This window comes from Zingiber officinale, chromosome 10A (genome assembly GCF_018446385.1).
Source record: "Zingiber officinale cultivar Zhangliang chromosome 10A, Zo_v1.1, whole genome shotgun sequence".
Lineage (NCBI taxonomy): Eukaryota > Viridiplantae > Streptophyta > Magnoliopsida > Zingiberales > Zingiberaceae > Zingiber > Zingiber officinale.
The window spans coordinates 30,836,553-30,851,573 of record NC_056004.1 but is presented as its reverse complement, the minus strand read 5'-3'; positions in this window follow the sequence as shown (position 1 = coordinate 30,851,573).

The following is a 15,021-nucleotide window of genomic DNA, read 5'->3' as shown; positions in this document are numbered from 1 at the left end:
GTGGAAGAGATAGCCGTCTCCAACCGCCTGGCTATGGTGGACGAGGAGCTGAGGCAATTGAAGGCGGCAGGCGGTCCGTCCGGCTCTCAGGGCCCGTCTTACTCCGAGCTGCAAAAGGAGCTGAAGAAAGCTCAAGATCTGTTGGCGGCCAAGCAAAAGAAAGCGGCCGATCAGGCCCACGCCCTAGCCGAGTCCGAGCGACAAGTCAAGTCGCTCGACACAAAATTAACCCTGGCCACCACCCGAAAAAATACGGCCATCTCCGATTTGGAGAAAAAGAACGTGGAGGCTCGGGGCCTGGAGCTTAAGGTAAAAGAGCTGATGGAGCAGCTCGACAGAGAGAAGGTGGGCCGCTCGGCCGACGCGGCAAAGCTTCAGAGTCTGAATGAGGCCCTCACTGGCTCCCAGGCTGCCTTCAAGGAATATCAAGATGCCGAGCCGAGTCGAGTTGTTGCCTTAAGACAGGGCTACATCCGCTCGCCTGAATTCTCGGAGAAAATCTGTGAGCGGATGTACACAGCCTTCGACTTGGCTATGACCGCGACCACCAACTATCTGAAGTCCAAGGGTCTTCTACCAGAGTCCACTACCATTCCGGCCGACGATCAAGTGGCGCTCCTGGAAAGCATTCCCAAGACCCTTTACGATTACATAGAGTAACTTTTGTAATTCGGCCACTTGGCTAGATATGATCCTTTTTGTACTTAGGCCACACGGCCTAAGGTTTTAATTTTAATGAAATGCTTTCCTTTCGTGTACTCTATCTTTTCGCACTGTCCCCTTGCTAATACTTGTGCTGCCCGCTCGTCTACTATCACACCTTTGGCACTCGAGGTGTATTCTTGCAAGTGTTTTCCCCAGCTCTCCGTTCGACCGAATATCACTCTCGAGTCTGAGCGGAACTTAGCGTCGGTCTAACGATATCGGCGGAGAATACGGATAATTGCAGCGACGGAGCTCGTCGATTCGTCCGCTCGGATTATTTATAGATGCCGGCTCGTCTCTCGATCTTTAACGACGGAGCTCGTCGGTTCACCCGCTCGGATTATTTATAGACGCCGGCTCGTCTCTCGATATTTAACGTCGGAGCTCGATGGCGCGGATATTTATAGCCGGACGGCGCGGCTCTATGGTTTAACGTCTGGGCTAGACGGTATTCTGCTCGGAGGGTTTATAGACGCCGGCTCGTCTCTCGATCTTTAACGACGGAGCTCGTCGGTTCACCCGCTCGGATTATTTATAGACGCCGGCTCGTCTCTCGATATTTAACGTCGGAGCTCGACGGCGCGGATATTTATAGCCGGACGGCGCGGCTCTACGGGTTAACGTCTGGGCTAGACGGTATTCCGCTCGGAGGGTTTATAGACGCCGGCTCGTCTCTCGATCTTTAACGACGGAGCTCGTCGGTTCACCCGCTCGGATTATTTATAGACGCCGGCTCGTCTCTCGATATTTAACGTCGGAGCTCGACGGTGTGGATATTTATAGCTGACTTGAGCTTTAACGACGGTGCTAGACGGTATTCCGCTCGGAGGGTTTATAGACGCCTCGCCTCTCGATCTTTAACGACGGAGCTCGCCGGTTCACCCGCTCAATTATTTATAGACGCCTGCCTCGCCTCGATATTTAACGCCGAGCTCGACGGCGGATATTTATAGCCTGACGGCGCGGCTCTACGGTTTAACGACGGTATTCCGCTCGGAGGGTTTATAGACGCCGACTCGTCTTTCGATCTTTAACGACGGAGCTCGTCGGTTCACCCGCTCGGATTATTTATAGACGCCGGCTCGTCTCTCGATATTTAACGTCGGAGCTCGACGGTGTGGATATTTATAGCCGGACGGCGCGGCTCTACGGGTTAACGTCTGGGCTAGACGGTATTCCGCTCGGAGGGTTTATAGACGCCGGCTCGTCTCTCGATCTTTAACGACGGAGCTCGTCGGTTCACCCGCTCAGATTATTTATAGACGCCGGCTCGTCTCTCGATATTTAACGTCGGAGCTCGACGGTTCTTCAAGGCTAACTCCTTACCAGGCCGAGCGGCCTTGGCCTTCGTATTCGAGCGCTTGGCTCAGATAATCTACCTCCGGTCGAACGATAAGGCTGAGAATGCTCAATGAGTTCATCTTTTTGCTTCCTGCATTACGAGTACATAGGCGACTAGCATATACACCAGAATAAATTACATTCGTGCACCTTTCATCTAGCTCGATAGGGCTGGAGATGATTTGCACTCCACGGTCGATCCAGCTGCCGCCCTTCCTCATCCTCCAAGTAATATGCGCCCGAGCGGAGCTTCTCGATGATTTTGAAGGGACCTGCCCACGGAGCTTCAAGCTTGCCAACGTCGCCGACCGGCTTGATTTTCTTCCAGACCAGGTCGGCAACCTGGAATGATCTGGGAATGACGCGCCGGTTGTAGTTTAGCCTCATCCGTTGACGGTATGCCATCAGTCGAACGGATGCCTTGGCTCGCTCCTCGTCAACCAAATCCAGCTCCATGCTCCTTCGCTCGGCGTTGCCTTCATCGTAACATTGGACCCGGACGGACTCGACGCCGACTTCAACCGGAATGACCGCTTCGCCGCCGTACACCAGATGAAAAGGTGTGACGCCCGTTCCTTCCTTAGGAGTCGTTCGGATGGCCCATAAAACGCCCGGCACTTCATCCGGCCAACTCCCTCCCAAGTGGTCGAGCCGAGCGCGCAGAATACGGAGAATTTCCCGATTGGCTACCTCGGCTTGACCGTTGCTTTGGGGGTAAGCCACGGACGTGAAGTGTTGCTCGATGCCGTAGCTTTTGCACCAATCTTCTAGCACCTTCCCTGTGAATTGCCGCCCATTGTCGGAAACCAATCGGCGAGGGATACCGAACCTACAGATGATGTGTTGCCAGATGAATTTTTTGACCATCTGTTCGGTGATCTTGGCTAGTGGTTCGGCCTCTACCCACTTGGAAAAATAATCGACCGCTACCAGCAAAAATTTCCTCTGCCCGGTCACCATCGGAAATGGACCCAGAATATCCATTCCCCATTGATCGAACGGACATGAGACGGTTGATGCCTTCATCTCCTCTGCCGGTCGGTGGGAGAAGTTGTGATACTTCTGGCATGAAAGGCATGTAGATACTGTCCGAGCGGCGTCTATTTGTAAGGTTGGCCAGAAATATCCAGCTAGCAGGATCTTCTTAGCTAGTGATCGTCCGCCCGGATGTCCCCAACATGATCCTTGATGTACTTCCTGGAGGATGTAAGCCGAGTCCTCTGAGCTTACACATTTCAGCAACGGGCGCGAGAAAGCTTTCTTGTAAAGCTGATCTCCGATGAGTGTAAACCGACCGGCTCTTCTTCTGAGGAGCCGGGCTGCATATTCATCGGATGGTGTGGTGCTCGAACGGAGGAATTCTATAATAGGTGTCCTCCAGTCGCTTGGAAACGTGAGGCCTTGCATCCGGTCGACATGCGCCACCAGCAGTATTTTTTCAATTGGTTGCTGAATGGCGACCGGCGTTATTGAGCTTGCGAGTTTGGCTAACTCATCAGCCGCCTGGTTCTCCGTTCGGGGAATCTTCTGAATAAGCACCTCTCGGAAAGTAGCTTTGAGTTTTTCAAAGGCCTCAGCGTAGAGTTTAAGCCGAATGCAGTTGATTTCAAAGGTGCCGGAAAGTTGCTGAGCGGCCAACTGTGAATCCGAATAAAGTGTCACCCGACCGGCTCCCACATGCCGTGCTGTCTGCAATCCGGCTATAAGGGCCTCATACTCTGCCTCATTGTTGGTAGCTTTGTAATCTAGCCGGACGTATAGGTGCATCTTTTCTTCTTGAGGTGAGAGTAGTAATATTCCGATCCCACTTCCGAGCCGAGTGGAAGACCCATCCACATATATTCTCCACATGGCTTCCGGCTCTGGCCTTTGTACTTCGGTCACAAAATCAACCAAGGATTGTGCTTTGATCGCTGAGCGGGGTTGGTATTGGATGTCAAATCACTCAACTCCGTCGTCCATTTGATGAGCCGTCCGGACGCTTCTGGATTCAACAACACTCTTCCTAGCGGGCTGTTCGTCTGGACAATGATGGTATGAGCCAAGAAATATGGTCGAAGGCGCCGAGCGGCTAGGACCAAAGCAAAGGCCAACTTCTCGAGCCCGGTGTAACGAGATTCAGCATCTTTTAAAATGTGGCTTAGAAAATACACCGGCTGCTCTTCGCCGCTTGCCCTCACAAGTGCTGAGCCTACAGCATGCTCAGTTGAAGACAGATAAACATAAAGTGACTCACCCCCGATCGGTTTGGCTAGTACAGGCAGGGAATTAAGATACGTCTTCAATTCTTCGAATGCCCGATCGCACTCCTCGTCCCAGTGAAATTTAGTGGCCTTGCGCAAAATTTTGAAGAAAGGGAGGCTCCGGTCGGCCGTTTTGGAGATGAATCTGGACAATGCGGTTATCCGACCGGTCAACCGCTGTACTTCCCTTGTATTTCTTGTAGAGCTTTCACCTTGCTGGGATTTGCTTCGATTCCCCGCTCGGTCACTATGTACCCCAAGAAACGCCCTCCTTTTGCTCCGAACAGGCACTTCTGGGGATTTAGCTTGACTCCATATTTGCGTAGCGCTCGGAAGGTTTCTTCCATGTCCTTGAAGAGATCGGCCGCTCGGACGGATTTGATAAGAATGTCGTCCACATAGACTTCCAGATTCCGCCCGATCCGCTCCCCCGAACACTTTGTTCATCAAGTACCGATAGGTGGCCCCGAGTTCTTCAATCCGAACGCATCACATTATAGCAATACACGTTCTGGCTTACTTTTTTGATCTTCCCAAGAGCGCACTTGATGATATCCTTGGTAGGCGTCGAGCATACAAATTAATTCGCAGCCAGCCGTCTATCTATCCGAGCAGGGGATAAAAATCTTTGGGGCATGCTTTGTTTAAGTCCCGAAAGTCGATGCAGACTCTCCACTTGCCGCCCGGCTTGGAGACTAGTACTACGTTAGCCAGCCAGCTCGGGAACTGCACCTCGCGTATATGGCCGGCTTCCAGAAGCTTTTCTACCTCCGCCCGGATGATGACATTCTGCTCGGCGCTGAAATCTCTTTTTCTCTGCTTTATTGGCCGAGCGTCCGGTCGGACATGTAACTCGTGCTGCGCTATGCTCGGCGAAATTCCAGGCAGTTCATGTGTCGACCAGATGAAGACATCATGATTTCTCCTGAGGCATTGGATCAGCCCCTCTTTCTGCTTCTCCTCCAGGTCGGACGCAATAAAGGTGGTGGCCTCCGATCGGATTGGATGAATCTGCACTTCCTCTTTTTCCTCATAAATTAAAGTTGGTGGCTTCTCGGTGATGGCGTTTACCTCGATTCGAGGCGCCTTCCGAGCGGAGTTGGATTCTGCTCGGATCATCTCGATGTAGCATCGCCGAGCCGCTAACTGATCTCCCCGTACTTCTCCCACTTTGCCTTCGACGGAGAACTTGATCTTCTGATGGAAAGTTGAGACAACCGCTCGGAATTCGCTGAGCGCCGGTCGCCCCAAAATTACGTTGTAGGACGAGGGAGAGTCGACCACCACGAAGTTTGTTGTCCTTGTTCTCCTGAGTGGCTCCTCTCCCAGCGAAGTAGCCAGCCGGATCTGTCCGACCGGCTGAACTTCGTTGCCCGTAAACCCGTAGAGCGGGGTCGTCATGGGTAGCAACTCGGCTTGATCAATTTGCAGCTGATCGAACGTCTTCTTGAACATGATGTTGACCGAGCTCCCTGTGTCAACGAATATGCGATGAATAGTATAATTTGCTATTACCGCTTTAATGAGCAGAGCGTCGTCGTGGGGCACTTCAACCCCTTCTAAGTCCCCGGGCCCAAAAGTGATCTTGGCAAGCTCCAGCACCTTGGCGACCTTGGATCCCCTCTTTGAGTTGCCGACGCCCGCCTTTCCGCCGCCTTCTGATGCGCCTTCGCCACGTCGTTCTGCATCTTCTCCGTCGCCTTCGCCCGCTGCTCGTCCAGCTTCCGACTGCTCTGGACGCTCGGCGATTCTCCTGCCTTGGAGAACGATGCCGATCGGGCGTATGTTGATGTCGCCTCTCGGTACGGGTCCGGTCGGCTTCATGGATCCTTTGTCTCCTGTCGATGGAGGGAGATTGTCGTTCGGCACTCCTGGGAACGGGATTAGCCACGAAGGGAAGACTTCGACAATCCCTCGTGTTATGCGTGTCCGTCCGGTGGAAGGAGCAGAACATAGGGGTCCATTTCTTCTTTGGCTTGCTCCGAGCGGCAGCTACTTCTTGCACTTGGGACCTTGCACGAGGGGAGCGGATTGCTTCGGCCCTTGGTCCTTTCGGCAGTTGATGAACGGCGAAGGGTTTTCGCTCGGCAGGTGGAGCCCGTTCGGTTGGTGTTTCTTTTGTCCTGGCCGCTTGCGCTTCCTCCACGTTGATATATTCATTGGCTCGGTGTAGCATGTGATCATAATCTCGAGGCGGTTTCCGAATGAGTGATCGGAAAAAATCGCCATCCACCAGGCCTTGCGTGAAGGCATTCATCATCGTTTCCGAGGTGGCCGTTGGAATGTCCATTGCCACCTTGTTGAACTGCTGGATGTAAGCACGAAGCGATTCTCTCGGCTCTTGCTTGATGGCGAATAAGCTGACGCTTGTCTTCTGATAACGCCGACTGCTAGCGAAGTGGTGGAGGAAGGTCGTTCGGAAGTCCTTGAAGCTTGTGATGGATCCGTCCGGCAGCCTCCGAAACCACCGTTGAGCCGATCCCGAGAGAGTGGTAAGAAAGACTCGGCACTTTACTCCATCTGTGTATTGATGGAGCGTAGCTGTGTTATCAAACTTACCCAGATGATCATCCGGGTCCGTTGTTCCATTGTACTCGCCGATCGTCGGAGGCACGTAGTGCTTGGGCAGAGGGTCTCGTAGAATAACCTCCGAAAATTGGCGATTGACCCGCTCGGGGGGCTTTCCCCTTTCTGTCATCTCGCTTAGGCATTCATCTGAAGAAGATCCTCTATCTCTTCGGGCTGGTACAGCTTCAGGGGTGCGAAATAAAGCACGATGGAATGCAGGAGTGGCTTGAGGTGCTTCCGCTCGGCCACCCGACGCAGATGTTGCTTGTTGCTCCGGCCGCTCGGCGGATGCTTTCTGTTTTTGCTCCACAAGTTTGGCGGCCCTTATCTCGACCAGAGCGTCGAGTTCTTCCGTCGAAAGCGTCACCGTGTGTTGTCGTCCAGCCTCATCCATTGTTTCTGGTCGGATGCAGGAGCGTTCCCACAGACGGCGCCAATTTGATCCTGTCCGAAGGCTGAATCAATGAACGCTGGGCACGGAGCGCTCTTCGACTACTGACGTGGCTCTCCTACTGCTAGAACGAAGCTCCGGCGAACCTGCACAAAAATCGAGCCGGGAAGGGGGTTCCCGACGGTGACCCTCCGACGCTCAAGTCAGGTAAGCAACGATGAAAAAGGTGGCTCCCAAAGTCTCAGAATGCGTACCTCCGGCGAAGTCTGAGGCTCTTTATATAGAGTTGTGAAGGGTTAGGGCATGCATACCGAGGTGCATATGTGTCCTCTGTCCTTTCCTCGGTATGCGGTTGTCAGAAAGCCCACCTGACCCATACCGCTACAGTCAAAGCATGTCCTCGATGGGACAGCAGAATCCCCTGTCACAAGATTTGGAGCATGGCCTACACGTGAAACATACCTGCTGTCAGAAAAATACCTCCCTTGTCCTTTTCCCCTTTGCTCCAGATCTAGCATCCGGGCGGACAACTCCCTCAACATCCGGCCGGACATATGCGGTGGTTTACTTGGGGAGATTCTCCATCACATGCTTTATGGGGACTATTAGCAGTGTTATCTTATGGCTTTGGCCGAGCGTGGGGTCCGCTCGGCCCACGACCTTTTCTCCTGAGCGCCGGAACCCTGCTTTCGACAGGGCGCCTTTAACCATCAGCTGTATATCGTCCGGTCGGCAAGCCGATAGGACCCATCCCTCTCCGGGCGTTCGATTCCATCGGCCGGTCGGACGTCCGGTCGGACCCTGCCCTTTCCGGACGGACGACTACCACTATGGCTTTCACGTGGCGTTGACTTCCCATGACGGGGCCCCCTGCTCTTACTACCGGATCATAAGGTTTCTGGTATATTTATAATAGTAAAGTCCTGGTCGGGTATAAATAACCGACCGAGCATAGAATACCGACCGAGACTAGTACAAACAGAAGATATTCCTCATATATGTAGAATGAGCTTATGTGACTAACCAAATATGTGTAACAGGTGAACCATAACCATATATACAATCATATGACAGCTTAATTAAATTGGCGGCAAATAACTTCTAGAAGTCTCCGTAGGTATGCTAAACGACAAAGATGGTACACCTGGTGTAAGAAAAAGATTCCTTAAAAACTATTATTGCAGTTCTGGCTTACGCCATCTCTTAACAAACTTTAACAAACCGGGGTCACCTCATGACTGTGGAGGTTATATGAGTTAGAATAAAAAGGGGAATCCTCTTCACTGGCAAGGTACGCAAACATACGCATTGCATCCGAACCAAACCCTAATTTTCATCTTCTTCACTGCTTCTTCTTCCTCTTGCCGGAGACTAACTTGAGCATCGGAGGGCCTAGCCAGGGTTTCCCACCCCGGTTTTAGGTCACTAACGCTTTGTCGGTTAGCCTCATTGTGTGCAGGAAGACGAGGCCATCTACTGGATTGTTGAGTCTTGATTGATCCACGGTGTCACCTCGCCGGAATTCCTTTTTGCGAGGTATTATTCATAGATCCACTTTGGTTTTCTCGGATCGATCATTCTGTATTCAAGCATCGGTAAGGTCCACTGTGGGTTTCTCGAACTTTTCCCCATTCATCGATATCAGAGTTATTATTTGTCACCACTCATCGTCGCCCAGTGCTTCATCTCGCAAGCTCTCAAACAAGATCAAATTTGGCACCGTCTGTAGGAATCTTACCTAAATCTAAGACTACGTGATGGAGGACGCTGGAAAGCCTAATACTATTACTCTGACCCAAGAAGACTTGGAGTTGCTCATCAACTCCAGGGTTCAAAAAGTATTACAACAGCAACAGCAGCAGACCAACACTGGAGGTACCTTACCGATAGCAATAAATCCAGCGATCTCAACTACAGATCGCCGTAAAAATAGAGGTATGGAAGAAGATGATGTGGCTTATATAACCCCTGCTCCTGTTTCCCCCACTAGACATCCTCGGGCATTCTTTCGCACTCCCATGGAACAAGGAGGACGAAAGCTGGCGCTGCAAGAATCCTCTGATGAGGCACCAGTAAAGGAAAAGCGCAAGGGAAAAATGGTGACCAGTGATAGCTCTCTTGAGAGAATTGTTACTCCATTCTCTCAGAGAGTTCTTGATGATCCATTGCCAAAGCGATATCAGAATTTGAATGTCGAAGAATACTCTGGAACTACAGAACCAGAGGATCATCTTGCTAAATTTGAAAACGTCGCTCTGCTATAACAATTCTCTGATGGGGTTAAATTTTGAATGTTCCTTACCACCCTTGGTGGAGCAGCTCAAAGATGGTTTAAACGCTTACCAGAAGGCTCTATTCGACACTTCAAGGATTTCCGTAAGTTTCTACATCACTTCTCTAGCAACCGAAGATATCATAAGACCCCTTGGAGTCTTTTCTCTATCAAACAAGGGCCTAAGAAAAGTATCAGAGCATATATTAAGAGGTTTAATAGAGAAATATTTTGACCAGTTGCAGATAGAGTCGAGTGAGCTCCAACCCATGATAACTCCTCTTTATGGTTTCACGGGCAATGAAGTTTAACCGCTCGGTCAAATAAAGCTAGCCATTTTTTAGGGGAGGAGCCCCTAATGAGAATCAGGAGATCCTATTTCATGGTGGTGGATGCACCTTCTGCATATAATGTTATACTGGGTCGACCGACCTTGAATGAGTTTCGGGCGGTCGTTTCTACTTTCTGCCAGAAGGTGAAGTTCCCCGTTGACGACCAGGTAGGGGAAGTCTGTGGAGATCAATTACTCGCACGAAAATGCTACATGGAGATCATCCGAACGGAAGCCAATGTCGTTCATAAAACTCAGAGGATGGAAGTTAATGCTATCTAGGAGAAGCTGCCCAGTTTGATATACGAAGAAAAGGAAGAAGTACAAATACAGGCCGAACGACCAGAAGCTGTAACTTATGTGGTGGCCGACCTAGACCTTTGTTAATGACCCGCAAGTGTACGGATACGTCGTCAGTAATAAAGAAAGATATCGTATCCACAGGGACTGGTATAAGCACTAAATATATCTCAACACGAATTAGCTAAACAACTAATCAATTGATTTATGAAAACTAGAGCAACTATGAAAAGTAACGAATAGAGATAAAAGAATAGAAATAAGAATAAGAGCTATGATAAAAGGGTTGTTCTAGGAGTTTCAGTTTCTTTGTAATGTTATTCAATGTAGGTGATCTACCAAATCGTATCTCTCAATTGTCCATCATTTGTAGAAGGTTGCCGGTTCTCTCTTGCAATAGACAAACGACCTAGGACTGAAATCTATACCTAAATGTGATCAATTAGGAATGATTCCTATGTTGTCCTTACACGGGCTTACCTGTCACGTGCGTCCCTCGAAAAATCAACATAAAAATTCATTACTTCTCAACCTCATCAAGATATGAAAGATTAATGCATCCAATCTATCCTACCCCCTTGAATGCCCTTATTTCACCCTTAAGATCATCCCTCAATCGTCCTTACACGGGCTTGTCTGTCACGAACGTCCTTCGGATAATCGAGTGAGGAATCACCTCTACAAGATCCACAAGATACCCAAACATTCAATCAAGTATAGTAATTAAGCTCAATCACAACAATCCACACAAGATCAAATAGATACAAACAGGACAAAATCATAGAAATAGGAAATTGACAAATCCACAAGAGTTTACATCAAATTCACATTACAAATACTCCCTCCATCCTAGAACATAGAGATCTAATCCATAGAATAAGAAAAAAAATCCAAAGACAAGAAGTTTTCAAGCATCTTGATCCCAAAACCCAAGAAGATAAGGGAAGAAAAGCTTATCTACGATGAAGAACCATCTTCGGATCCAATCCTCATTCCCCGGAGTCGATTCGTTGAAGATCCATCCTTAGATTATCGGAAAATCCCTCCAAGAAGGTGGAGGAACGCCCAAATCTTGATTTCTCCCAAAAGGAAGAACTCCCCCTTTCAAATGAGGGAGAACCCCTTATATAGAGCTGGGGTTTGGGCACCACACGACCCTGAGACATGACCGTGTGAATCTTACACTGCTTGGTCCATTTCCTTCACTGCCCAAGTGACACGGCCGTGTGATGCTCACACGGCTGTGACATGCTCTGCTACTGTCCCCTTGCACGACCGTGTAGATCTACATGACCTACTCTGTCTCTGGCTCTAGAACTCCTGCACGGCCATGTCTGGGACACGACCAGGACTTCCTTGGCTTCTGGAAATGTTGCACGGCCGTGTGACACACACGACCATGCACTGCTTCGGCTCTGGAAGGCTTGCACGGTCGTGTGATTCTCACACGGCCTGGGCACTCCTTCATTATGCCAGGGCTGCAGGGGTGAGGATCACCACACGGCCTGGGCAACTCCCCATGACAAGGACGTGTGGCACACAGGAATGGTGCCTTCCTCCTTCGTTCAATTGTAGATTACGCCTTGAACATCAATTCTTCTCAAAAATTGACTCTTGCGTAAAAAAAATGTACAAAAGCAGATCTCCAAATAAAAAGAGTAAATATGCTAAAAACAAAGCTGGAAGTACAAAAATACATAGATAAAGCATGAGCAAAATATGTGAATGTGCATCAAAACATGCTAAACAAGTGTATACAATCTAAGCACATCAACCTTCCACTCAAAACTGAGTTAATACAGTGTTTGAGCCAAAATAGCGATGTGTTCGCATGGACTCCCAAGGAGGTCACAAGTATTTCTCCTCTAGTAATGGAGCATTCATTACATGTTTATCCTGATGCTAGGCCTGCCAAGCAAAAGAAAAGAGACTTTAGGGCCGATCAAAACCAAATCATCAAGGAAGAAGTGGATAAGTTACTGGAGGCGGGATGTATTCGGGAGGTACAATTTCCTAGTTGGTTAGCCAATGCCGTCCTAGTACCTAAACTAGGAAATAGGTGGAGAGTGTGTATTGACTTCCGGGACCTCAACAAAGCTTGCCCAAAAGATTACTATCCTTTTCTGCGCATTGACCAAGTGGTAGATTCTACCGCTGGATGCGAGTACATTTGTATGCTGGATGCCTACCAGGGCTATCATCAAGTACCTCTTGCTAAGGATGACCAGGAAAAGGTTAGTTTTATTACGGATGAAGGTACCTATTGTTATAAAGTTATGCCTTTTAGACTAAAGAATGTAGGGGCAACCTATCAGAGGCTTATGAACAAAGTCTTTCGGAAACAGATAGGAAGAAATATGGAAGTATATGTGGATGACATCTTGATTAAATCTCTTCAGGCTGTTGATTTGTGCAGAGACATAGAGGAAACATGCTGAACCTTAAGACAATATGGACTCAAGCTCAATCCTAGCAAGTGCTTGTTTGGGGCCAAGAGTGACAAATTCCTGGGCTATATGGTGACCGAGCGAGGAATAGAAGCAAATCCCAACAAAGTCCGAGCAATCCAGGATATGGAGCCCCCACGCAATATGAAAGAAGCTCAAAGATTAACTAGACGAATCACTGCGTTATCCCGCTTCATCTCTCGATCAGCCGATCGAAGTTTTCATTTCTTCAAGATACTTCGGAAGGCCAATAAATTTCAGTGGGATGAAGAATGTGACAACGCATTTCGAGAGTTAAAAGATTACTTGTTAACTCTACCTGTGTTAGCTAAGCCTATAGTAGGAGAAACCTTATGGGTTTATCTTTCAGCAAATGAGCATGCTATAGGCTTAGTACTGGTGAGGCAGGAGGGTAAGGGACAACAACTTGTGTATTTTTCAAGTCATCTAATGAAAGGAGCCGAGTGTAGATATGCTACACTCGAGAAATTAGCTTATGCTTTGGTCTTGACCTCTAGAAGATTGCGCCCTTACTCCTTATCGCACACAATCATAGTGCTAACTAATAGCACTCTTGGGCGAGTGCTCCTTAATCCAGAAGCATCGGGGCGATAGATCAAGTGGACGACCGAGCTTAGTGAATACGATATACAATATCAGCCTCGTTTGGTAATTAAAGCACACGCTCTGGCAGATTTTATAATAGAAGTGCATGGTCTCGTAGAAGAACGGACTTGGAAAATTTATGTAGATGGGTCTTCTACTAGACAGGGTAGTGGTATTGACATTCTTCTTATATCTCCCAGCGAGGATCGAGTTTAACTTTCTGTCAGACTAAGTTATAGAGCCACCAACAATGAAGTAGAATATGAAGCATTGATAGCTAGCTTACAAGCAGCTCGACATGTAGGAGCTGCTAAGGTATGAATTTATTCTGATTCTCAGCTGGCAGCACAACAATTGTCGGGCAAATTCGAGATTAGCAGTGATTGACTTAAGTTATATGCAGAAGCTTTTGATAAATTGAAAGCTACATTCCAAGAGGTAAATATACAAAAAATCCCCCGATCAGAGAATCAAGTGGTGGATGAACTAGCAAAGCTTGCGTCAGTAATAGTACCTAGGAACCGAGACCAACCAGTGGAGCAAATAGTATTGGTGTCTTGTATTGAGAGACAAGCTAACACAGAAATACAGGGCGTCTGGAGAGCGCCGATCATATCATTTTTGCAACAAGGTGTCTTACTGTTGGAGCAATCCCAATGGTTCGTGTGACCATGTGTTTTAGTGTTTTGGTAAAGGGTTTAAGTTAGGTTTACCCTTGTTATTTGATATGTGTATGTGAGTGTGCAGTTTTGCAGGATACACATATGACTCAGCTTCATGGCTTCGGGTCCGGTGAAGGATGGAGCATCCGAGAAACCGTGGACAAGGCAGCAAGGACAAGGGCCGAGGGAAGCAACTTCGAGGCATACGCGAAGGATGACATTGGGGACGAGCCGCGGGCTTGGATGCATCCGAGGGACGAGAGCCAAAGGAAATAGCTTGAAGGCAAGAGGTCAAAGCTGCAAAGAAGAGTCAAGTGAGTCGTGAGGGTCCGAGTGTTGAGAGAAATGTACTCGGGATGAGAACCCTAGGTATAGGGTTGTACCAGTAAACTGGTACTGGGATCAGTCGACTGGTGGTGAGCACAGAAGCTCTTTGTGCCCGAAATGGCTGGGATCAGTCGACTGGTCCTAGGACCAGTCGACTGGTAGATAGTCGTTGGCATGCTGTTGGGCTAGCACCAGTTGACTGGTGCAAGGACCAATCGACTGGTAACGGGCAAATCAGCTTGCTGATTTCTTCCAAGCTCTATAAGAAGGAGCTTGGGATGGTCGGCCAAGGTGACGAAATTAGACTTGGTTAAAGCCTAATTAGTAGTCACTAAGTGCTCAAGGTTTCCCTTGTGTCTAAGTATTTTGGTGAGTGTTGTGGTGAGGTTTCTCCACCCACAAGGAGGTTTGAGCTAGCCAGAGTTTCCGGGGACTAATCCACTGACGGATTGAGGGATCGTCCACCTTACGGACAGCCGTGGAGTAGGAGCAAGTTATCTCCGAACCATGTTACATAGACATGTATTGGTTTGCATTTCTTTCTTGTTTATGTTTGTATTCATATTTGTATTTGTTATTGTATTTTCGCTTGTGCACTAACAAATACGTAGGAAGTAATTGATTTGAGGGCGTTGTCTATCCAACCCCCCTTCAAGCCGGCCACCGATCCCCTACAAGTGGTATCAGAGCAAGGTCGCTCTCCATCAGACTAAGCGCCGAGGAAGCTAAGAAGATGACCGGCTTCATAGAACCGCCAAAGTTCGAATGAGGAAGTTTATGGGACATCACCTTTTGGATGGTGAAGATGAAGAACTTCCTCGAGACGGA